Below are 26,453 nucleotides of genomic sequence, written 5' to 3' on the forward strand. Positions count from 1 at the left end.
GCGAGCTGTAGGGGCTGTAGGGGCTGTAGGAGCTGTAGGGGCTGTAGGGGCTGTAAGAGCTGTAGGGGCTGTAGGAGCTGTAGGGGCTGTAGGGGCTGTAGGAGCTGTAGGGGCTGTAGGGGCTGTAAGAGCAGTAGGGGCTGTAGGGGGTGTAGGGGCTGTAGGGGCTGTAAGAGCTGTAGGGGCTGTAGGGGGTGTAGGGGGTGTAGGGGCTGTAGGAGCTGTAGGGGCTGTAGGAGCTGTAGGGGCTGTAGGGGGTGTAGGGGCTGTAGGAGCTGTAGGGGCTGTAGGAGCTGTAGGAGCTGTAGGAGCTGTAGGGGCTGTAGGAGCTGTAGGGGCTGTAGGGGCTGTAGGAGCTGTAGGGGCTGTAGGGGCTGTAGGGGCTGTAGGGGCTGTAGGGCTGTAGGGGGTGTAGGGGCTGTAGGGGCTGTAGGAGCTGTAGGGGCTGTAGGAGCTGTAGGGGCTGTAGGAGCTGTAGGGGCTGTAGGGGCTGTAGGAGCTGTAGGGGCTGTAGGAGCTGTAGGAGCTGTAGGAGCTGTAGGGGCTGTAGGAGCTGTAGGGGCTGTAGGAGCTGTAGGGGCTGTAGGGGCTGTAGGAGCTGTAGGGGCTGTAGGGGCTGTAGGAGCAGTATGGGCTGTAGGGGCTGTAGGAGCTGTAGGGGCTGTAGGGGCTGTAGGGGGTGTAGGGGGTGTAGGGGCTGTAGGAGCTGTAGGGGCTGTAGGGGCTGTAGGGGCTGTAGGGGCTGTAGGAGCTGTAGGGGCTGTAGGGGCTGTAGGAGCTGTAGGATGTGTAGGGGGTGTAGGGGCTGTAGGGGCTGTAGGGACTGTAGGAGATGTAGGGGGTGTCGGAGCTGTAGGGGCTGTAGGAGATGTAGGGGGTGTCGGAGCTGTAGTAGTTCAAAGGGATACATTTGGTAGAAACGGTCCAATTGACATTCTGAGAACATTAACACCATTTTCCAGTTAAACATTTTCCAGAGAACCTTTGTTGAACCAATTTGTGTGTTTTGTTATTTTAAACCTAATATAAAATCAGGAAAATCATCTCCACAGATTAGAAGGTATTCCACCCCAAAGTATGAAAACCGGTAGGGTCTGTGGTCCCGTTTGGTAGATCATGTTGTCATGGGGAGAATCACAATTCTATACTCCTCACGTCCTCTCTCCTCACCTCCTCTCTCCTCACCCCCCTCTCTCCACACCTCTTTCTCAAAAACCCATTGGAGAAGGTTGGAGGGGAGGAATCCAATGGATTTTGAGAACTAGACGAGGAGAGAGGACGTGAGGAGTAGACAATTGAGTATGCAATTGAGATCTTCCCATGCGGTGGCCTGGCTGTGACCTACAGAAGCTGTGACCTACAGAAGCTGTGGCCTACAGAAGCTGTGACCTACAGAAGCTGTGAGCTACAGAAGCTGTGACCTACTGAAGCGGTGACCTACAGAAGCTGTGACCTACAGAAGCTGTGGCCTACAGAAGCTGTGACCTACAGAAGCTGTGACCTACAGAAGCTGTGACCTACAGAAGCTGTGGCCTACAGAAGCTGTGACCTACAGAAGCTGTGACCTACAGAAGCTGTGGCCTACAGAAGCTGTGACCTACAGAAGCTGTGACCTACAGAAGCTGTGACCTACAGAAGCTGTGAGCTACAGAAGCTGTGACCTACAGAAGCTGTGGCCTACAGAAGCTGTGAGCTACAGAAGCTGTGAGCTACAGAAGCTGTGACCTACAGAAGCTGTGGCCTACAGAAGCTGTCACCTACAGAAGCTGTAACCTACAGAAGCTGTGGCCTACAGAAGCTGTGACCTACAGAAGCTGTGACCTACAGAAGCGGTGGCATACAGAAGCTGTGGCCTACAGAAGCTGTGGCCTACAGAAGCTGTGACCTACAGAAGCTGTGGACTACAGAAGCTGTGACCTACAGAAGCTGTGACCTACAGAAACTGTGACCTACAGAAGCTGTGACCTACAGAAGCTGTGGCCTACAGAAGCTGTGACCTACAGAAGCTGTGACCTACAGAAGCTGTGGCCTACAGAAGCTGTGACCTACAGAAGCTGTGACCTACAGAAGCTGTGGCCTACAGAAGCTGTGACCTACAGAAGCTGTGACCTACAGAAGCTGTGACCTACAGAAGCTGTGACCTACAGAAGCTGTGGCCTACAGAAGCTGTGACCTACAGAAGCTGTGGCCTACAGAAGCTGTGACCTACAGAAGCTGTGACCTACAGAAGCTGTGAGCTACAGAAGCTGTGACCTACAGAAGCTGTGACCTACAGAAGCTGTGGCCTAGTAATGGCTGCGTTCCAGGTCAGCTTTAATGCATCTCAGAAGACTGACAAATCATATTAATTTGGTTCCTGGGACATTTAACACATCTTATCATCTGTACAGTGTGACTGAATAAAAGACGACCTGAAACGTACCCATTGGTTCACAGAGCACAGTGGGACTGATTCACTGCCTGTAGGACAGATAACTGCAGAGAGCAGGTGTCTGGTGTCTCACGATACCGTCCCCCTCTCTTACCTCAGACTAAAATTAGGCCCTGGACCTTTTCCCAGTGTCCCAAGAGGCAGCCAGACCTATATTAGAGCCCCGGGTGTTTAGGAAACAAAAACCCTTCCTTTTCCGCTGTAACAAGCATAACGTGCTACTGTATCTTACGGAACATGTCTGTTGCAAATGGAGGACAGGCTTTATTTTAGAATAGACATACAAACTATTTATTTTATGAGCATGGACTTTTTTTCCCCCCATGAACAATATTTGCCCGTAGTTCATTTTAAAGTTCTTCAAGCTCTGTCAAGTTGATGGCTAATCATTGCCATTTTCAAGTCTTACCATAGATTTTCAAGCCGATTTGAGTCAAAACTGTAACCAGGCTACTCAGGACCTTCAATGTCATCTTGGTAAGCAATTTCAAGTGTAGATTTGGCCTTGTGTTTGAGGTTATTGTTCTGCTGAAAGATTAATTCATTCCCCAGTGTCTGTTGGAAAGCAGACTGAACCAGGTTTTCCTCTGGGAGATTAGCTGTGCTTTTAGCTCTATTCTGTTTCTTTTTATCCTAAGACACTCCTTCGTCCTTAACAAAGTCCTTGCTAATAACAAGCATACCCATAACCTGATGCAACCACCACCATGCTTGAGAATATGAAGAGTGGTACTCAGTGATGTGGTGTATTGGATTTTCCCCAAACATAATGCTTTCTGTTCAGGAGTTTTTTGCAGTATTACTTATGTGCCTTGTTGTAAACAGGATGCAAGTTTTGGAATATTTGTATTCTGTACAAGCTCCCTTTTTTCACTCTGTCATTTAGGTTAGTATTGTGGAGTAACTACAATGTTGTTTATCCATCCTCAGTTTTCTCAAATCACAACCATTAAAGTCTAACTGTTTTAAAGTCACCATTGGCCTCATGGTGAAATGCCTGAGCAGTTTCCTTCCTCTCCGGCAACTGAGTTAGGAAAGATGCCTGTATCTTTGTAGTGACTGGGTGTATTGACGCACCATCCGAAGCCTAATTGATCATTCACCAAGCTGAAAGTGTTGGTGCCCTTCTCTGCGAGGCATTGAAAACTTCCCTGGTCTTTGCGGTTGAGTCTGAGTCAAATTCACCAGTCAGTTGAGGGAACTTAAAAAGGATTGTATATCTGGGGTTATGGGGTAGTCATTAATAAAGAACGTTACTGTTACTGAACACGGAATGGGTCCATGCAATTTATTACAGTTATGGGGTAGTCATTAATAAAGAACGTTACTGTTACTGAACACGGAATGGGTCCATGCAATTTATTACAGTTATGGGGTAGTCATTAATAAAGGTTGTTAACCACTGTTACTGAACACGGAATGGGTCCATAATTTATTACAGTTATGGGGTAGTCATTAATAAAGAACGCTACTGTTACTGAACACGGAATGGGTCCATGCAATTTATTACAGTTATGGGGTAGTCATTAATAAAGGTTGTTAACCACTGTTACTGAACATGGAATGGGTCCATGCAATTTATTACAGTTATGGGGTAGTCATTAATAAAGGTTGTTAACCACTGTTACTGAACATGGAATGGGTCCATGCAATTTATTACAGTTATGGGGTAGTCATTAATAAAGAACGTTACTGTTACTGAACACGGAATGGGTCCATGCAATTTATTACAGTTATGGGGTAGTCATTAATAAAGAACGTTACTGTTACTGAACACGGAATGGGTCCATGCAATTTATTACAGTTATGGGGTAGTCATTAATAAAGAACGTCACTGTTACTGAACACGGAATGGGTCCATGCAATTTATTACAGTTATGGGGTAGTCATTAATAAAGAACGTTACTGTTACTGAACACGGAATGGGTCCATGCAATTTATTAGACATTTTATGAACCCCATTTTTCCTTCTGATCATATTAAGGCTTTCCATAACGGAGGGGTTGAATACTTATTGACTAAAGACATTTCAGCTTTTCATTTTTAATTCATTTCAAAAATGTTCAACAAACAATATTCCACTTTCACATTATGGCATATCGTGGTAGATCAGTGACACACGATCTCAATTGAATCCATTTTAAATTCAGACACAAACACAACATAGTCTTGGGTAGTTCCATATTGTTTCCGTTTCCCAATGATGAAGACCACTGTGCTTCTGGAAACTGTCACCACTGTAGAAATAGTTTAATACCCTTCCCCAGATATACCCCTCATCACAGTTGTCTCTCAGAGATCTACTGGCAGTTTATTGGACTCCATGTTATCGTTTCTGATCTGACAACAGTGGGTCCTTGTATAGACAGGTGTGTTCCTTTCTAAATCATGTCCAATTTCATTTAACCTGAGCTCAATTCGGAGCGTAGTAACAAAGGGATGAGAATACTTATGTAAATGAGATATTTCTGTGTTTCATTTTCAATATATATATATAGATTTTTTTTTATAAACAACCATATTTTCAATTTGTCATTATGGGATATTGTGTGTAGATGGGTGAGAGAAAGTTAGATATACCATCTGATCATCTCTAATGGAGCCTAGATGAATCAGATAGTTAGTTATGTCACCTGATCATCTCTAATGTAGCCTAGGTGAATCAGCTAGTTAGATATACCATCTGATCATCTCTAATGGAGCCTAGATGAATCAGCTAGTTAGATATATCATCTGATCATCTCTAATGTAGGCTAGATGAATCAGCTAGTTAGATATACCATCTGATCATCTCTAATGTAGGCTAGATGAATCAGCTAGTTAGATATACCATCTGATCATCTCTAATGTAGGCTAGATGAATCAGCTAGTTAGATATACCATCTGATCATCTCTAATGTAGGCTAGATGAATCAGCTAGTTAGATATACCATCTGATCATCTCTAATGTAGGCTAGATGAATCAGCTAGTTAGATATACCATCTGATCATCTCTAATGTAGGCTAGATGAATCAGCTAGTTAGATATACCATCTGATCATCTCTAATGGAGCCTAGATGAATCAGCTAGTTAGATATATCATCTGATCATCTCTAATGTAGGCTAGATGAATCAGCTAGTTAGATATACCATCTGATCATCTCTAATGGAGCCTAGATGAATCAGCTAGTTAGATATATCATCTGATCATCTCTAATGGAGCCTAGATGAATCAGCTAGTTAGGTTGCTTGTTGCTACTGATATATCATCTGATCATCTCTAATGTAGGCTAGATGAATCAGCTAGTTATATATATCATCTGATCATCTCTAATGTAGGCTAGATGAATCAGCTAGTTACAAGAGAAAAAAAGTAAAAAACAGCAGTAATCAACAATATCATAAATTTTCAAACATCTTAGAGGACGTATACTGTAGTATTGCACGTCGTTATCTGTGACCAGTTGCTTGTTGCTACTGATTTTTTTTTTTTTACCTTTATTTAACCAGGCAGGTCAGTTAAGAACAAATTCTTATTTTCAATGACGGCCTGGGAACAGTGGGTTAACTGCCTGTTCAGGGGCAGAACGACAGATTTGTACCTTGTCAGCTCGGGGATTCGAACTTGCAACCTTTCGGTTACTAGTCCAACACTCTAACCACTAGGCTACCCTGCCGCCCCCTTATCCATAATTATGGGTAAGGAGAATTATGGGGAGAATTTACCTTGGCGGTAACTAATGAAAAAAGGTTAGGAGAACTAAAAGGTTAGGTTAGGAGAACTAAAACCAACAAAGGATACATGAGTTGGGTTAAGTTTAGAATAAGGGTTGAGATTAGCTAAAATGCTACAGTTTAAAGGATAGATGAGTTGGGTTAAATTTAGAATAAGGGATGGGATTAGCTAAAATGCTACAGTTTAAAGGATAGATGAGTTGGGTTAAATTTAGAATAAGGGATGGGATTAGCTAAAATGCTACAGTTTAAAGGATAGATGAGTTGGGTTAAATTTAGAATAAGGGATGGGATTAGCTAAAATGCTACAGTTTAAAGGATAGATGAGTTGGGTTAAATTTAGAATAAGGGATGGGATTAGCTAAAATGCTACAGTTTAAAGCAGGGGTGTCAAAGTCAAATGGACGGAGGGCCAAATAAAAAATTTAGCTACAAGCCGAGGGCCGGACTGTTCGAATGTTCATTGAAAATTTTTTAAATGACGCATATAGTCTAGTGAACCTAATTGAACCTACTGAAAACCTAACAAATATATTCCAATATGATCAGATAAATAAAGCAATATTTTCTTATGGCTCTGTCAGTAATCTTTAATTTTCAACAGACACAAAAGACAAATTTGAAAATTGACAACTGGGCAATGTCAGAAATGTCGGTTCTCATCCACAGCCAAGGAATATGCAATGAAATCTTTTCCCTTTTTCACAAGCTGCTCTTTTAGATTGATGGACAACTGGTCTACTCTAGAATGGTGTTTCTGCTCAGACTCACATTTAAAATAGAGTTGCCTTTTTTCTGGGCAAACTTGGGATTAACTTTAATCATGCAGTTTTTGATGAAATCCCCCTCCGTAAATGGCCGGGCTGATTTAGCGATCTCTTCTGCCAAAATAAAACTGGCCTTGACAGCAGCCTGGCCTTGTGATTTGGCTTTTTTAACAGAGCCTAGTCGAGATTTGAGGCCTCGTTTTAATTCCTCTGCCTTTAGTAGCCTTTGTTCCATGTCCATATTCTTGTTTTTGTCCGGTGTTTCGTTTCATATTAGCTCAAATTATACTCTTTCAAAGGATAGACACTTTCTCCACACAGAAGACACACAGGTTTTTTGCTACCTTGTTTGAAACCCCGGTTCTCAGTGTCCACCTTCCGTTTTGCCATTTTTGATGGGTATCTGAAAGTTAATTTTACTGGATGCTGAGACTGCTGTGCCAATAAATATTGAAATGAAGCAGTTTAAAGGATAGATGAGTTGTCACCGTTGCATTGTGGGAAATGTAGTATTGGTGCAGTGTAAAAGATCTGAGGGCTGCCGGCTTAGAATAAGGTCTGCGGGCCGCTAAAATAAATCAAGATCATCCCAGGGGCCGTAAAAAACCTTCTCGCGGGCCGGATGTGGCCCGCGGGCCTTGACTCTGACATATGTGGTTTAAAGGATAGATGAGTTGGGTTAAGTTTAGAATAAGGGTTGGGATTAGCTAAAATGCTACAGTTTAAAGGATAGATGAGTTGGGTTAAATTTAGAATAAGGGATGGGATTAGCTAAAATGCTACAGTTTAAAGGAGAGATGAGTTGGGTTAAATTTAGAATAAGGGTTGGGATTAGCTAAAATGCTACAGTTTAAAGGATAGATGAGTTGGGTTAAGTTTAGAATAAGGGTTGGGATTAGCTAAAATGCTACAGTTTAAAGGATAGATGAGTTGGGTTAAGTTTAGAATAAGGGTTGGGATTAGCTAAAATGCTACAGTTTAAAGGATAGATGAGTTGGGTTAAGTTTAGAATAAGGGTTGAGATTAGCTAAAATGCTACAGTTTAAAGGATAGATGAGTTGGGTTAAATTTAGAATAAGGGTTGGGATTAGCTAAAATGCTACAGTTTAAAGGATAGATGAGTTGGGTTAAGTTTAGAATAAGGGTTGAGATTAGCTAAAATGCTACAGTTTAAAGGATAGATGAGTTGGGTTAAGTTTAGAATAAGGGTTGGTATTAGCTAAAATGCTACAGTTTAAAGGATAGATGAGTTGGGTTAAATTTAGAATAAGGGTTGGGATTAGCTAAAATGCTACAGTTTAAAGGATAGATGAGTTGGGTTAAGTTTAGAATAAGGGTTGGGATTAGCTAAAATGCTACAGTTTAAAGGATAGATGAGTTGGGTTAAGTTTAGAATAAGGGTTGGGATTAGCTAAAATGCTACAGTTTAAAGGATAGATGAGTTGGGTTAAGTTTAGAATAAGGGTTGGGATTAGCTAAAATGCTACAGTTTAAAGGATAGATGAGTTGGGTTAAATTTAGAATAAGGGTTGGGATTAGCTAAAATGCTACAGTTTAAAGGATAGATGAGTTGGGTTAAGTTTAGAATAAGGGTTGGGATTAGCTAAAATGCTACAGTTTAAAGGATAGATGAGTTGGGTTAAGTTTAGAATAAAGGTTGGGATTAGCTAAAGTGCTACAGTTTAAAGGATAGATGAGTTGGGTTAAATTCAGAATAAAGGTTGGGATTAGCTAAAATGCTACAGTTTAAAGGATAGATGAGTTGGGTTAAATTTAGAATAAGGGTTGGGATTAGCTAAAATGCTACAGTTTAAAGGATAGATGAGTTGGGTTAAATTTAGAATAAGGGTTGGGATTAGCTAAAATGCTACAGTTTAAAGGATAGATGAGTTGGGTTAAGTTTAGAATAAGGGTTGGGATTAGCTAAAATGCTACAGTTTAAAGGATAGATGAGTTGGGTTAAGTTTAGAATAAAGGTTGGGATTAGCTAAAATGCTACAGTTTAAAGGATAGATGAGTTGGGTTAAATTCAGAATAAAGGTTGGGATTAGCTAAAATGCTACAGTTTAAAGGATAGATGAGTTGGGTTAAGTTTAGAATAAGGGTTGGGATTAGCTAAAATGCTACAGTTTAAAGGATAGATGAGTTGGGTTAAGTTTAGAATAAGGGTTGGGATTAGCTAAAATGCTACAGTTGTCGCCGAAGTAACTCAAAACATGCATTTGGATTGCCTGATCCTGATCCAAATTAGCGTGGTTGATCCAGATTAACGTGTTTGATCCGGATTAGAGTGGTGATCCAAATTAGCGTGGTTGATCCAGATTAACGTGTTTGATCCGGATTAGAGTGGTGATCCGGATTAGAGTGGTTGATCCAGATTAGTGTGGTTGATCTGATTAGAGTGGTTGATCCAGATTAGTGTGGTTGAGCCGATTAGAGTGGTGCTCCGGATTAGAGTGGTTGATCCAGATTAGCATGGTTGATCCAGATTGGCATGGTTGATCCAGATTAGCGTGGTTAATCCAGATTAGTGTGGTTGATCCAGATGCGTGTGGTTGATCCAGATTAGTGTGGTTGATCCAGATTAGCGTGGTTGATCCATATTAGTGTGGTTGATCCAGATTAGCGTGGTTGATCCAGATTAGCATAGTTGATCCAGATTAGCGTGGTTAATCCAGATTAGCGTGGTTAATCCAGATTAGCGTGGTTGATCCAGATTAGAGTGGTTGATCCAGATCATAATGGTTGATCTAGATTTGTGTGGTTGATCCAGATTAGTGTGGTTGATCCAGATTAGTCTGGTTGATCCAGATTAGTGTGGTTGATCCAGATTGCCTTGTTTGACCCAGTGTGAAGGGTACAATCACAATCTATTGTTGTTCCAAAACCGATTGAACCACCAAAACCTTGATTTTAAAATGAAGATTGGATTGTGTTATGATTTTCTGTTATGTAATATGATTACTTTTAACCAGTAAGAAACCAACAAACAAGTCGTATTAGGTAACAATATCCCCTTAGAACACCTGACAAGGTTTTAACCTAAATATATAAACTTTATATGGAGACATGTTTATACTTGCCTCACCTATTATGATCCTTTTAAAGTAGACACCAAAGGGACTTCTATTGTCTATTTCAACTATTGAGGTTTTATAAAGTTACCCAGTACCCCCGGGATACCGAAGCCCTTTAAGAACGTATTTTAACGAGCCGGTTGTCATGGGATGCCAAATCTATCTAAAGCAGTTTTCATAGAGCCATTAGCAGTGGTTAAATAAAGAGCAGGACAGCTGTGAGGGCTGGCCCACATTACTGAAACAACATGCACAGACCTCAGGATCAGTATCCCATGACCTCACCCACTAAGGGAAACAACATAGAGATTGACAGAACCACAGAAATAGGACTGTTTAAATACTCTAAATATGTTATATCACACAATGGCACATTTACCTCATTCATTTACTTTATTACATTTTTAAAAATTAAAGTTAACAAACAGTAAATGAAAACACATTATTCACTAACATACATCATGGATAAGATTGTCCAAAATAAAAACGAGTACAAACATGAATATTTTTGCATAATTGTATATTTTTGACCGTTTGTGAATAATTTTATACCAGGTTGGCAGTGTGTTGCTATGGAGAAAATCAACTGGTACACATAACATACTGCATATGCTTCAAACAATGTTGATCTAAACATAGTTTTTAAGAGGAAAATGTCGGCTAAATGAAATGAATGATAAATATGATGTGAAGTGATCGTCGAAATAATCACAGTCCAACGTCCGTTCTTCACAATTCCTCAAGGCATTGACCAGCTGAAAATCAAACCAGAAAGAGAAGAGGGATGTCAATGATTCATTTCTATTCATTACAGTGACACACTAGTACGTGTCATCTTCTGTTTGTGTTAAATGTTTTCAGTTTGTAATGAATTTTGTCTTAATAGAAGCTCACAAAAAAATTAAAGTCGTGGGTTAAAGTTTTGGTAGATTTATGTCAGATAAAATTGCCATTTTTTTCATTGAATTCTTGCCGCTTGATGTTTTGTCTTTGTTTTGTCTTTTCAGGGGGTTGAAATGAATCGCTGATGTCAGTCAGGTACAGCAATGGACTCCAGCCGGACCTTCCCGACCCCTCCCAGCCTCCCCCTCCCCTGCTGCCCAAACCAGACAAGGCCAATGCCCGGCTGCAGAAACTCATCAAGAAGAGTGCCAAGAAGAAAGCCCGACCCTCCCAGACTCCCATCCCCTTCCGCTCCTGTCTGTCCCCCGTACACGAAGCTTCGGACCTCGAGCACAGCGACACACACTCGACTCCTCCCCGGTCACCGGACTTCAGTTTCCCCATTAGGCCTCTGTATGATCCACACCCCCTCTCTGTTCTCGTTCCCCCCAGTGGTCCATATGGTAACAATCCTCACGGCCAGACAGGGGTCTTTCCCCACCCCTGGACTACACCGCTCCCATGCAGACATCAGAGAACCAGGTGGCGCCCCTCTTTGAGTGCTCGTCGTTTATGTTTGACGACGACGACACAGAAAGCATGATGCCACCCTCGCCTCCGCCACCCCCACCCCCACCCCCACCCGTACCTGAGTTCTCACAAGGCCCTGCAGTTCATCTGTATGACTTGTATTCATCTGTAGCACTGAATTCGTCTGGGTCGGTGGCCACGGCAACAGTAGCTCCAGACTCAGTCCCCAGTGTACCACAGTCAACTCCCCCAACTCCATGTTCCCCTAAGATATCAACTCATGTTATGACTCTTTCCCCACCAGTACCTAGTGGTCCGAGCCTGGGTCCGGGTCTGGCACCATTACCAGCTCAGGTCCAAGGTCCAGTCCCACCTCCTGCTCCAGTACTGATGTCAGCGCCAACCCTTCAGACACAACCTCTGACCTCAACCCATCAGGTGACGACACCCAGTAAGCCAAAGGATGAGGCTCCAAAGCACACACCAGCTTTGGTCACTAATAACCTTGGTTCTGAAGGTCACATTATGAGCAAAGTGGCTTCTAAGACGGTCAGCACGCAAATAAATCAAGCTGATTCCCGTAAAGTCATCCCACAAACAGTGATTTACACATCCCAGGCAACGTTCTACGAAATCTCCAAGCCTGCACTTCCAGACATAACAGGAGTGAATATATTGTATCAAGGAGCATCGCTATCCACGATACACAGGGAGAAATCCCCAAAGACTTGTCATCAAAGTGAGCCGGCTATCCCATATAAAGTTTCCGTGGCAAAGACCCCTTCTGGAAGATCGAAAACACCCTCACACCATCCCACAATGGGACGACTGACACCTGTTTTTGAGATATCGAAAGCCAATCCACTCCTGTTCGCTGCAAGTCCAATCTTCTTCTCCTCTCGGGATGTGCACGCCTCGGTCGTAAACACAGAGACAGAGAAATACAAGTCACCAAGGACTGTTACCAGTACTCTCTCAGCAGCAACCGAACAACTGAAACCAATTGGATCTCGTTCAGATACAGACATATTCCAAAATAATGGAATTACAACTACCATGAGAGGATCTATGGCTAATTTATCTTCTATGTTCAGCTCCTGTCAGGATGTACACGTCACACAGAGATTCAAGTCACCAATGGCTATTACCAGTACAGCCCACACACCCTCAGCAATAACGGTTAACAGTAGAGTCAAATCTCCCTCAGCAATACATATTACCAGTACAGCCCAAACACCCTCAGCAATAACGGTTAACAGTAGAGTCAAATCTCCCTCAGCAATACATATAGCCAGTACAGCCCAAACACCCTCAGCAATAACGGTTAACAGTAGAGTCAAATCTCCCTCAACAATACATATAGTCAGTACAGCCCAAACACCCTCAGCAATAACGGTTAACAGTAGAGTCAAATCTCCTCCTTCAATGCCTGTTACCACTACAAGCAATATTCCCTCAGCTGCAGCAGAAGCACCAAAACCAATAGGATCTAACTCTGACAAACATGTACAAGGTCTGACCAGTGTTGAAAGAAGTATAACTCAGACTAATGGAATAACAACCAACATGGAACGGTCTATGGCTGCGATATCTTCTGCATTCAGCTCCTATCAAGATGTACATGCTTTGGTTGCAAACAAAGAGACACACAGATACAAGGAGATACAGAGTACAACTGCTATGCTCGGATTTATGACTAATATATCTCCTACCTTCAGCTCCTATCAAGATGTACATGCCTCAGTCATAAACACACAGAGACACAAGTCACCCATGCCTGTTATGTGTAGAGTCAAATCTCCCCCGGCGATGACTGTTACCAGTACAGCCCAAACTCCCCTAGCAATTCCTGTTGCCAGCAGAGTCAAATCACCCCCATCAATGCCTGTTACAAGTGCAGCCCAAACTCGCTCAACAGCCACTGAACAACCAAAATCAGCTGGATCTGCCTGTGCCGGCTCAGTGGAACTTTCACAAGGTCCAACCAGTGGGGATAGAAATAGGAACCAGACTAGTGGAAGTACAACCACCACTGAAAGATCTATGGCTGAGAGAACTCCCAATGAGATTCTAGAATCAAAGATTGCTGCACGTGACATTGCAGTTTCCAAGCCAAAAGTAAAGTTTACAGAACCTCATATGCTGAAAGACAAGATGGATGAAACAACTGAATATGGAACCCCACCTGAGTATCAAAAGCAACAGACCCCATTGTCCCCCAAAAGGATACCAAAGACAGCTTCAAATGGATACGAAGCGCCAACGATTTCAGCTCCACCAAACAGACCCACTGTGCCAATGATCTCAGCACAACCACCTCCAAACACTGGGCTAACACCAATGATTTCATCACCTCAATCCCCATTGACCCCTAGATACCCAGACTCTCCTATAATTGGCTTACGTAAAGTTCTGGCACCATTGATAGAGCATCAAAAGACCCCTACATCCAAAAAACCTAAAACACGGTCAACATATTACGGACTGACTCCGGCTGAGTATGTTGCCTATGGTGGGATCCGGACATACTACGGTCCTTCTGGACCTAAAGCTAATGAATCAACACCATCACCATCCACAGCACAGACCAATGGATTACCAAATGGGCCTCATCCTCCTTTAATCTCTAAACCTGAAACATCCCCCATGGGATCAAACACACCCAACAGAGAACAACAGAAACCTACCTTGCAAGGGCAGCATTCTACTGTTCCAGCACCTTCGCTTTCAACACCTTTAGCTGCAACTGGCTGTTCTCAGACACCGACAGATAAGGCAGCCATATTTAAACCCAATACATCAGATGTTAACAAATCTGAAGCACCTGCTTATGCAATACAACCTGATATAACACCCATTGTGGACTTAACAAAACCTGAACTTCTATTGGCCCTCGGACAGTTAACTCTTCCACCAGCCACCAGTGAAGTCCCCACACCAATGGCCTCTCATTCTGAGGTTCCAAGACTGTCACATAAAGCAGGTGTGGTACACACAACCAGACCAGCTCCATTTCAGCTAAATGAAACTCCTTTATTCCCAATAGGTAGGAATGTTGTGTCAAAGTCACTGTTTCCTTTCAGCATTCCAAATGCTGAAGTTTCACAAAATTCAACTGTAGCAAATATTCCCCGACACAGTGGAAAGTCAGAGGCAGATCCCATAGTCATGCATCTTTCTGTCGAGGCTAATATTAGCACAGACACTAAACTACACAGAAAACCTGTCATAGGAGCTCAAGTCCTCAACAAGCCTGATATAGGAAGCCAACTCCCCAGCCAACCTACCGCAGCAACTATACTACCAGGCAAGCCTACTATAGACACCAAACTACCTAGCAAGCCTAATGTGACAACCATAAGAACTCAACTCTCTCATTCACCTTCTATTGAAACACCTACCATTGAAAGAGGAACCCAAGTCCTCACCAAACCTACTATAGAAAACCAACATTCATGCACACCTATCACTGGAACTAAACTTCCTAGCCCACCTACCAAAATAACCCAACTTCCCAGCTCACCTATCATAGTAGCCCAACTTCCCAGCTCACCTATCATAGTAGCCCAACTTCCCAGCCCACCTAGCATAGAAGCCCAACTTCCCAGCCCACCTAGCATAGTAGCCCAACTCTCTAGCACGCCTAGCATAGAAGCCCAACTCTCTAGCCTAGCATAGTAGCCCAACTTCCCAGCCCACCTAGCATAGAAGCCCAACTCTCTAGCACGACTAGCATAGTAGCCCAACTCCCCAACGATCATTTAATAGAACCTGTACAACCTGGCAAGTCTACTCCAGAAAATATTCTGCCCAGTACCATGCAGTACCATGCAAACCATACCAGGAAGCATTTTGTAGAAACCAACTCCCACAAAGCAATTGAATGCAGACAATCTACAAAATCTACCATTGATGAAAAACCTTCCACCAAGTCCACTACTGAAACGAGATTCTCAGCCAGCTCCAAGAACGAAGGTAAACAATTTACAAACCCTATTGTAGCAAATGGAGCTTGGCTGAAACCATCCCTAGAGCCTACACGTACTAACTCAACTATCATAAGTGCACAGCCATCCACAGAAATTAGATCCCCAATAAGCCCTGCTTTACAAGCTAAGCATTTTACAAAGCCTGTTTACAACAATAGTTCCTCTCCAAAACCTGTCCCACATACTAACAGGCCTATAATAATTGTACAACCTCCCACACCTCCCATAATAGAGACCATACCTCCCTCAACCCCTGCTTTAGAAACTAAACCCTTTACAAAATCTGTTGCAGAAGCTAAAGCCTCACCAAAATCCCTTGAACCTGTCTGGGCTAATATAACTACCATAAATGTACAACCTTCAACAAAACCTACTGCAGACTCTTTTAGCCCTACTATTGAAGCGAAACCCTTTATGAAGTCCGTCATAGAAGCTAGCGCCTCCCCAAAACCGGTCTCAGTGCTTCCTAACAAACCCACCATAAACGTTCTACCTTCTACACCGCCACGTAGACATAACAGACCATGGTCAACACCACCTATGGAACCTAAAGCTGTTACAGAACCTAACCATGCAACAAATAAGCCTACCGTAAATGTCCAACCTTCAACAACACCTACTATGGAAACTAGACCCTGCTTCAGCCCTACTGTTGAAGCTAAACCCCTTATCCAGCACAATATGGAAACTAGAGTCTTTGCTAAATCATCCCCAGAGCCTAAACCAGCTAACAAGCCTAGCATAAATGTACAACCTTCAACAGAACCTACTAGAGGAACTAGACTCTGTTTCAGCCCTACTGTTGAAGCTAAACCCCTTATCCAGCACAATATGGAAACTAGAGTCTTTGCTAAATCATCCCCAGAGCCTAAACCAGCTAACAAGCCTAGCATAAATGTACCACCTTCCCCAAAGCCCATAGAAAGAGAAACCACCTTAAGCCCTTTTATTGAAGCTAAACCCTTTACACAGAATAATACGGAAACTAGAGACTTCACAAAACCTGCACCAGAACCTAAACCAGCTAACAAGCCTACCATGAAGGTACAACCTTCAACAACACCTACTATAGAAAGTAGATCCTGCTTCAGCCCTACTGTTGAAGCTCGACCTGCTGCAAAGGTTATGTCATCAAGAAGTTGCTTTAGTCCCACTAGACCTTGGTTAAACCCGTCTACTGAGGCTAAACCCTTGACGAAGCATGACATTGAAGCTATTGCCTCTCTAAAACCGACACCAGAGCCTCAATCGACTAACACCACTTCCACAAAGCCTGCTATAGAACGTATATCGTCCCCAACCCCAACCGCTGCCGTAGACACTGTGATAAAACTACCTGCCGTTACCAAAGTGATTGACTCTTCCACTCCTGCCTCTCTGCCTCAGGCCTCAGCCTCTGTAAAAGCCCCGTCCACAAACAGAGGAATGTCATCGCCATCTCAGCCAAAGACTGGACAGACAGAGACAGACACAATGGAAGATGTGGAAGCCAATGCATCAGGTGCACAGGGGAAAGCAGCCAGACGTCAAGAGACACCCTGTACGAAGCCTACGATATCAACTGCATCTTCGACTGTTGACAATGTAGACAAAGTAGTCAAGCCCCAAACTCCAACCGCTAAACCTAGCCTTGCTAACGCTGCACTGAATGCAATGAAACCTAAAAGTATGAAGACCATGTTCAGTGGCTGGTCGCGCCTCAAAAAACACATGGTCGTTGAACCAGAGGAACCTCAGTTCCCGGAGCCAGAGCCCGAATCTGTCCGCAGGGATGGCGCCATCTACAGTAAGAACACTGACCAGGCCAAATCTAGTCAATCTTCTTCAGCAAAAGTCGAAGACCACTCTGAGAAGGGCAAAGAGGTGCTGAAGGAGACAGAGGCGCCCAGAGCAATGAAGATGTGGGATGCCATGCTCTTCCACATGTTCTCTACCAAAGAAGCAATCATGCAGCAGATCAAAGCTAGCAAAGCTCCCGACGGTTCCGACAAGAAGAAAGACCAGAGAGAGCAGACCAATAAGACACGGAAAGTCAATCAGCAGAAAGAGAATGAGATGGAGGTCGTCCCCTCTTTTGCCAGTCGTCTGCCGCTCCTCCTCTACAGTCCGCGCTTCGATGCCAGAAAGATTAAAGAGGCTGCAGAGAAGCCGCTGGTGAAGATGTCAGCTGTGTTCCAAAGGGGGCTGATTAACCGCAAAAATCAGGACGGGGAAGGGAAGGACTTTAATAAAACTGCCAGGGGATTCGGTTCCTCAAGAACAACTGATGTCTGACTTTGAACTCCACACACACCAGAATATTGCTGCTCAATCTTCTCATTAAGTAGATGAATAAACCTCAATAGATTGATTTCAGTTATCATATAGCTAGAGATGTGTATGTTAAATAAGCTTCCGATCAAGGGCTGCAGTGCAGTAGGCTACGCCAGGATATTTACTTCATTATGGTGTTTAAACTATGATTTTTAACTATGATCATGAGCTTTTAAGACAATGATGTAGGATGCATGCAGACGGCTCATTACATCTTTCTTGCTCCATAGAAAGATGTTGTATTTTTGAAGCGTTGCTCGTGTCTTAGTCTTAGAGTGTTCACCCTGGGTGAGGTTAGGAGGAGAGTGTCTGATGACAGTGTGTAATAAATAGGGCTTGTACATTCCTGGATTGAAGAAGGAAGGGCATTGGATGACAGAGCAGTGGAGCTGTGAGACAGGTGGAGCCTAGCTAGAGGTGGAGCCTAGCTAGAGGTGGAGCCTAATTAGAGGCGTGGCCTAGCTAGAGGTGGAGCCTAGCTAGAGGTTGAGACAAGTTAGAGGTGGAGCCTAGCTAGATGTGGAGGCCAGCTAGATGTGGAGGCTAGTTAGAGGTGGAGCCTAATTAGAGGCGTGGCCTAGCTAGAGGTGGAGCCTAGCTAGAGGTTGAGCCAAGTTAGAGGTGGAGCCTAGCTAAATGTTTAGGCTAGCTAGAGGTGGAGCCTATTTAGAGGTGGAGCCTAGTTAGCGGCAGGGCCTAGCTAATAGCTAGCTAATACACCAGACTCGAGTGAGAACTCTAACTTTGAACTTAACACTGTGACTGCATGCAACGTTTTTAAAGTCAGTGGAAAAGATATGAAGTTTTCCTTCTAGTGTTTATAACTCTACAGTGGAGCTATGGGAGGGGCACAGCTGCAGAAGTTGGACATACAGGGGGAGAAGGTGTGGCTTCAATAGAAGGCAGCAGAAGGATACGTAGGCCCGACTGGAAATGACAACACAAAAACAGTTGGTTTGAAAAGCACTTTCAGTTTGCAGGTTCGTTAAAAATATATTTAAATAGCAAACGGAATGTATTAATGTCATGTCAAATGTCCAGTAGGAGGAAGGAGACAGCTTTTAGATACGTTGGAGATTCTCTGAGCAGAAGAAAGGGCAGAGAAAAAACAGATGGACATGGATCCTTATGGGACATGATAATAGGACATGGTTCCTCATTGGGACATGATGATAAGACATGGGTCCTTATGGGACATAATGATAGGACATGGGTCCTTATGGGACATGATGATAGGATATGGGTCTTTATGGGACATGATGATAGGACATGGGTCCTTATGGGACATGATGATAGGACATGGATCCTTATGGGACATGATGATAGGATATGGGTCCTTATGGGACATGATGATAGGACATGGGTCCTCATTGGGACATTATGATAGGACATGGATCCTTATGGGACATGATGATAGGATATGGGTCCTCATGGGACATGATGATAGGACATGGGTCCTCATTGGGACATTATGATAGGACATGAGTCCTCATTGGGACATGATGATAGGACATGTATCTTTATGGGACATGATGATAGGACATGGGGCCTTATGGGACATGATGATAGGACATGGGTCCTCATTGGGACATGATGATAGGACATGGGTCCTCATTGGGACATGATGATGGAACATGATGATAGGACATGGATCCTTATGGGACATGATGATAGGACATGGGTCCTTATGGGACATGATGATAGGACATGGGTCCTTATGGGACATGATGATAGGACATGGGTCCTTATGGGACATGATGATAGGACATGGGTCCTTATGGGACATGATGATAGGACATGGGTCCTTATGGGACATGATGATAGGACATGGGTCCTTATGGGACATGATGATAGGATATGGGTCCTTATGGGACATGATGATAGGACATGGGTCCTTATGGGACATGATGATAGGACATGGGTCCTTATGGGACATGATGATAGGACATGGGTCCTTATGGGACATGATGATAGGACATGGATCCTCACTGGGACATGATGATAGGACATGGGGCCTTATGGGACATGATGATAGGACATGGGGCCTTATGGGACATGATGATAGGACATGGGTCCTTATGGGACATGATGATAGGACATGGGTCCTTATGGGACATGATGATAGGACATGGGTCCTTATGGGACATGATGATAGGACATGAATCCTCACTGGGACATGATGATAGGATATGGGTCCTTATGGGACATGATGATAGGATATGGGTCCTCATTGGGACATGATGATGGGACATGTATCCTTATGGGACATGATGATAGGACATGGGTCCTTATGGGACATGATGAGAGGACATGTATCTTTATGGGACATTATGATAGGACATGGGTCCTCATTGGGACATGATGATAGGACATGTATCCTTATGGGACATGATGATAGGACATGGATTGCTTTGTGATGAATGTCTTCAATAGTGCAGAATGGATAAAAATGAAGGAATGTAAGATAAAGGAGCCTCATGCAATAAACTACAGGAAGCTGTTTAATAAACTACAGAAGGGTCATCGTGATACAGGAAGCTGTGTAATAAACTACAGAAGGGTCATCGTGATACAGGAAGCTTTGTAATAAACTACAGAAGGGTCATCGTGATACAGGAAGCTGTGTAATAAACTACAGAAGGGTCATTGTGATACAGGAAGCTGTGTAATAAACTACAGAAGGGTCATTGTGATACAGGAAGCTGTGTAATAAACTACAGAAGAGTCATCGTGATACAGGAAGCTGTGTAATAAGCTACAGAAGGGTCTTCGTGATACAGGAAGCTGTGTAATAAACTACAGAAGGGTCTTCATGATACAGGAAGCTGTGTAATAAACTACAGAAGGGTCATCGTGATACAGGAAGCTGTGTAATAAACTACAGAAGGGTCATCGTGATACAGGAAGCTGTGTAATAAACTACAGAAGGATCATCGTGATACAGGAAGTTAAGTAGATAAGTGACACTGAAAGTTAATTTGTTAAATGATAGACACAGTTGGTGTTTTAAAATAAGCTTTTGATAATTTTGTTGCTGGAATAGATCTAATGAGCATTAAAACATGTTTTTTAAGCTATAAAGGTTTATTCTTCTGTAAGGAACATTCGAGAATTTGTAGCTTAATTTTTTTTATTTAAGATGTCTATTTTTGTTATAGCTATCTGATGCTTCTCAGGGTCTTTGTTTAATGAAATCATTTCTCATTGATAAATCACAGGGGTGTGTCTCCGTGAGCCAACCATAACCACACTGCTGCTTTAGACTTGTTGATATAGAATTGGCTCGACTCAAAAGTGTGCAGTAATAAAAACGATTGTGGCGCCCCGGGGGTCAAAACTGAGGTATAGAATGCTGTTGCCAGTCGTGTGATTAACTCAATTATTGCTTTATTGTCTACATGTTTACATTGAATTAAACTCTACACTGTTCTATCAGTTTCCTGTTGTTTCTATTTAGTCATGTACCGTTATTGATGTGGTTTGTGACACATTAGTTCCTAGTTGATTGAGAGATGACCGTTAGTCTATGATCTAGTACTGGTAGTCTACGATCTAGTACTGCTAGTCTACGATCTAGTACTGCTAGTCTATGATCTAGTACTGGTAGTCTACGATCTAGTACTGCTAGTCTACGATCTAGTACTGCTAGTCTATGATCTAGTACTGCCAGTCTATGATCTAGTACGGCTAGTCTACGATCTAGTACTACTAGTCTAAGATCTAGTACTGGTAGATCTAGTTCTGGTAGATCTAGTACTACTAGTCTAAGATCTAGTACTGGTAGATCTAGTACTACTAGTCTAAGATCTAGAACTGGTAGATCTAATACTGGTAGATCTCGTACTACTAGTCTAAGATCTAGTACTGTCATATAGTAGAAGAGAATCCCAATCAATTGGTTGCATGCCAAGGCGTGACTGCTAAGGAATTACTCGTAAATACCATAGAATTGAAACTAACAGACCTCTCTCTCCCTCCTGGACAGACATGATGATACATTACTAACAGACCTCTCTCTCTCTCCCTCCTGGACAGACATGGTGATACATTACTAACAGATCTCTCCCTCCTGGACAGACATGATGATACATTACTAACAGACCTCTCTCTCTCTCTCCTGGACAGACATGATGATACATTACTAACAGACCTCTCTCTCCCTCCTGGACAGACATGGTGATACATTACTAAAAGACCTCTCTCTCTCTCCTGGACAGACATGGTGATACATTACTAGCAGACCTCTCCCTCCTGGACAGACATGATGATACATTACTAACAGACCCCTCTCTCTCCTGGACAGACATGATGATATATTACTAACAGACCTCTCTCTCTCCTGGACAGACATGATGATACATTACTAACAGACCCCTCTCTCTCCTGGACAGACATGATGATATATTACTAACAGACCTCTCTCTCTCCTGGACAGACATGATGATACATTACTAACAGACCCCTCTCTCTCTCCCTCCTGGACAGACATGATGATACATTACTAACAGACCCCTCTCTCTCTCTCCTGGACAGACATGATGATACATTACTAACAGACCTCTCTCTCTCCTGGACAGACATGGTGATACATTACTAACAGACCTCTCTCTCTCTCTCCTGGACAGACATGATGATACATTACTAACAGACCCCTCTCTCTCTCTCTCCTGGACAGACATGATGATACATTACTAACAGACCCCTCTCTCTCCTGGACAGACATGGTGATACATTACTAACAAATCTCTCCCTCCTGGACAGACATGATGATACATTACTAACAGACCTCTCCCTCCTGGACAGACATGATGATACATTACTAACAGACCTCTCTCTCCTGGACAGACATGGTGATACATTACTAACAGACCTCTCCCTCCTGGACAGACATGATGATACATTACTAACAGACCCCTCTCTCTCCTGGACAGACATGGTGATACATTACTAACAAATCTCTCCCTCCTGGACAGACATGATGATACATTACTAACAGACCTCTCTCTCCTGGACAGACATGATGATACATTACTAACAGACCTCTCTCTCTCCTGGACAGACATGATGATACATTACTAACAGACCCCTCTCTCTCCTGGACAGACATGATGATACATTACTAACAGACCTCTCCCTCCTGGACAGACATGATGATACATTACTAACAGACCTCTCTCTCCTGGACAGACATGATGATACATTACTAACAGACCTCTCTCTCTCCTGGACAGACATGATGATACATTACTAACAGACCCCTCTCTCCTGGACAGACATGATGATACATTACTAACAGACCTCTCCCTCCTGGACAGACATGATGATACATTACTAACAGACCCCTCTCTCTCCTGGACAGACATGATGATACATTACTAACAGACCTCTCTCTCTCCTGGACAGACATGATGATACATTACTAACAGACCTCTCCCTCCTGGACAGACATGATGATACATTACTAACAGACCCCTCTCTCTCCTGGACAGACATGATGATACATTACTAACAGACCCCTCTCTCTCCTGGACAGACATGATGATACATTACTAACAGACCCCTCTCTCTCCTGGACAGACATGATGATACATTACTAACAGACCTCTCTCTCTCCTGGACAGACATGATGATACATTACTAACAGACCTCTCTCTCTCCTGGACAGACATGATGATACATTACTAACAGACCTCTCTCTCTCCTGGACAGACATGATGATACATTACTAACAGACCCCTCTCTCTCCTGGACAGACATGGTGATACATTACTAAGAGACCCCTCTCTCCTGGACAGACATGATGATACATTACTAACAGACATCTCTCTCTCCTGGACAGACATGATGATACATTACTAACAGACCCTCTCTCTCCTGGACAGACATGATGATACATTACTAACAGACCCCTCTCTCTCCTGGACAGACATGATGATACATTACTAACAGACCCCTCTCTCTCCTGGACAGACATGATGATACATTACTAACAGACCTCTCCCTCCTGGACAGACATGATGATACATTACTAACAGACCCCTCTCTCCTGGACAGACATGATGATACATTACTAACAGACCTCTCTCTCTCCTGGACAGACATGATGATACATTACTAACAGACATCTCCCTCCTGGACAGACATGATGATACATTACTAACAGACCTCTCCCTCCTGGACAGACATGATGATACATTACTAACAGACCTCTCCCTCCTGGACAGACATGATGATACATTACTAACAGACCCCTCTCTCCTGGACAGACATGATGATACATTACTAACAGACATCTCTCTCTCCTGGACAGACATGATGATACATTACTAACAGACCCCTCTCTCTCCTGGACAGACATGATGATACATTACTAACAGACCCCTCCCTCCTGGACAGACATGATGATACATTACTAACAGACCCCTCTCTCTCCTGGACAGACATGATGATACATTACTAACAGACCCCTCTCTCTCCTGGACAGACATGATGATACATTACTAACAGACCCCTCTCTCTCCTGGACAGACATGATGATACATTACTAACAGACATCTCTCTCCTGGACAGACATGATGATACATTACTAACAGACCTCCCTCTCTCTCCTGGACAGACATGATGATACATTACTAACAGACCTCTCTCTCTCCTGGACAGACATGATGATACATTACTAACAGACCCCCCCTCTCTCTCTCCTGGACAGACATGATGATACATTACTAACAGACCTCTCTCTCCTGGACAGACATGATGATACATTACTAACAGACCCCTCTCTCTCCTGGACAGACATGGTGATACATTACTAACAGACCCCTCTCTCTCCTGGACAGACATGGTGATACATTACTAACAGACCCCTCTCTCTCCTGGACAGACATGGTGATACATTACTAACAGACCCCTCTCTCTACTGGACAGACATGATGATATATTACTAACAGACCCCTCTCTCTACTGGACAGACATGATGATACATTACTAACAGACCTCTCTCTCCTGGACAGACATGATGATACATTACTAACAGACCCCTCTCTCCTGGACAGACATGATGATACATTACTAACAGACCTCTCTCTCCTGGACAGACATGATGATACATTACTAACAGACCCCTCTCTCCTGGACAGACATGATGATACATTACTAACAGACCCCTCTCTCCTGGACAGACATGATGATACATTACTAACAGACCCCTCTCTCTCTACTGGACAGACATGGTGATACATTACTAACAGACCCCTCTCTCTCCTGGACAGACATGATGATACATTACTAACAGACCCCTCTCTCTCCTGGACAGACATGATGATACATTACTAACAGACCCCTCTCTCTCCTGGACAGACATGATGATACATTACTAACAGACCTCTCTCTCTCTCCTGGACAGACATGATGATACATTACTAACAGACCCCTCTCTCTCCTGGACAGACATGATGATACATTACTAACAGACCCCTCTCTCTCCTGGACAGACATGGTGATACATTACTAACAGACCCCTCTCTCTCCTGGACAGACATGATGATACATTACTAACAGACCTCTCTCTCTCTCCTGGACAGACATGATGATACATTACTAACAGACCCCTCTCTCTCCTGGACAGACATGATGATACATTACTAACAGACCCCCTCTCTCCTGGACAGACATGATGATACATTACTAACAGACCCCTCTCTCTCCTGGACAGACATGATGATACATTACTAACAGACCCCTCTCTCTCCTGGACAGACATGATGATACATTACTAACAGACCCCTCTCTCTCCTGGACAGACATGATGATACATTACTAACAGACCCCTCTCTCTCTACTGGACAGACATGATGATACATTACTAACAGACCCCCTCGCGCGCTACTGGACAGACATGATGATACATTACTAACAGACCCCTCTCTCCTGGACAGACATGATGATACATTACTAACAGACCCCTCTCTCTCCTGGACAGACATGATGATACATTACTAACAGACCCCTCTCTCTCCTGGACAGACATGATGATACATTACTAACAGACCCCTCTCTCTCCTGGACAGACATGATGATACATTACTAACAGACCCCTCTCTCTCTACTGGACAGACATGATGATACATTACTAACAGACCCCCCTCTCTCCTGGACAGACATGATGATACATTACTAACAGACCCCTCTCTCTCTACTGGACAGACATGATGATACATTACTAACAGACCCCTCTCTCTCTACTGGACAGACATGATGATACATTACTAACAGACCTCTCTCTCCTGGACAGACATGATGATACATTACTAACAGACCCCTCTCTCTCCTGGACAGACATGATGATACATTACTAACAGACCTCTCCTCCTGGACAGACATGATGATACATTACTAACAGACCCCTCTCTCTCCTGGACAGACATGATGATACATTACTAACAGACCTCTCTCTCTCCTGGACAGACATGATGATACATTACTAACAGACCTCTCTCTCCTGGACAGACATGATGATACATTACTAACAGACCTCTCTCTCTCCTGGACAGACATGATGATACATTACTAACAGACCTCTCTCTCTCTCTCCTGGACAGACATGATGATACATTACTAACAGACCTCTCCCTCCTGGACAGACATGATGATACATTACTAACAAATCTCTCTCTCTCCTGGACAGACATGATGATACATTACTAACAAATCTCTCTCTCTCCTGGACAGACATGGTGATACATTACT

General features: G+C 43.3%; 2 pseudogenes; one reads left to right on the plus strand and one right to left on the minus strand.

Moving 5' to 3' along the window:
* Positions 1–10,493: 10,493 nt before the first annotated feature.
* The window catches only part of LOC135552268 (non-muscle caldesmon-like), a 73,863-nt pseudogene continuing 57,903 nt past the window's right edge, over positions 10,494–26,453 (minus strand).
* Positions 13,316–18,119, plus strand: LOC135551975 (mucin-2-like; annotated as a pseudogene).

This window comes from Oncorhynchus masou, chromosome 2 (genome assembly GCF_036934945.1).
Source record: "Oncorhynchus masou masou isolate Uvic2021 chromosome 2, UVic_Omas_1.1, whole genome shotgun sequence".
NCBI classification, from domain to species: domain Eukaryota; kingdom Metazoa; phylum Chordata; class Actinopteri; order Salmoniformes; family Salmonidae; genus Oncorhynchus; species Oncorhynchus masou.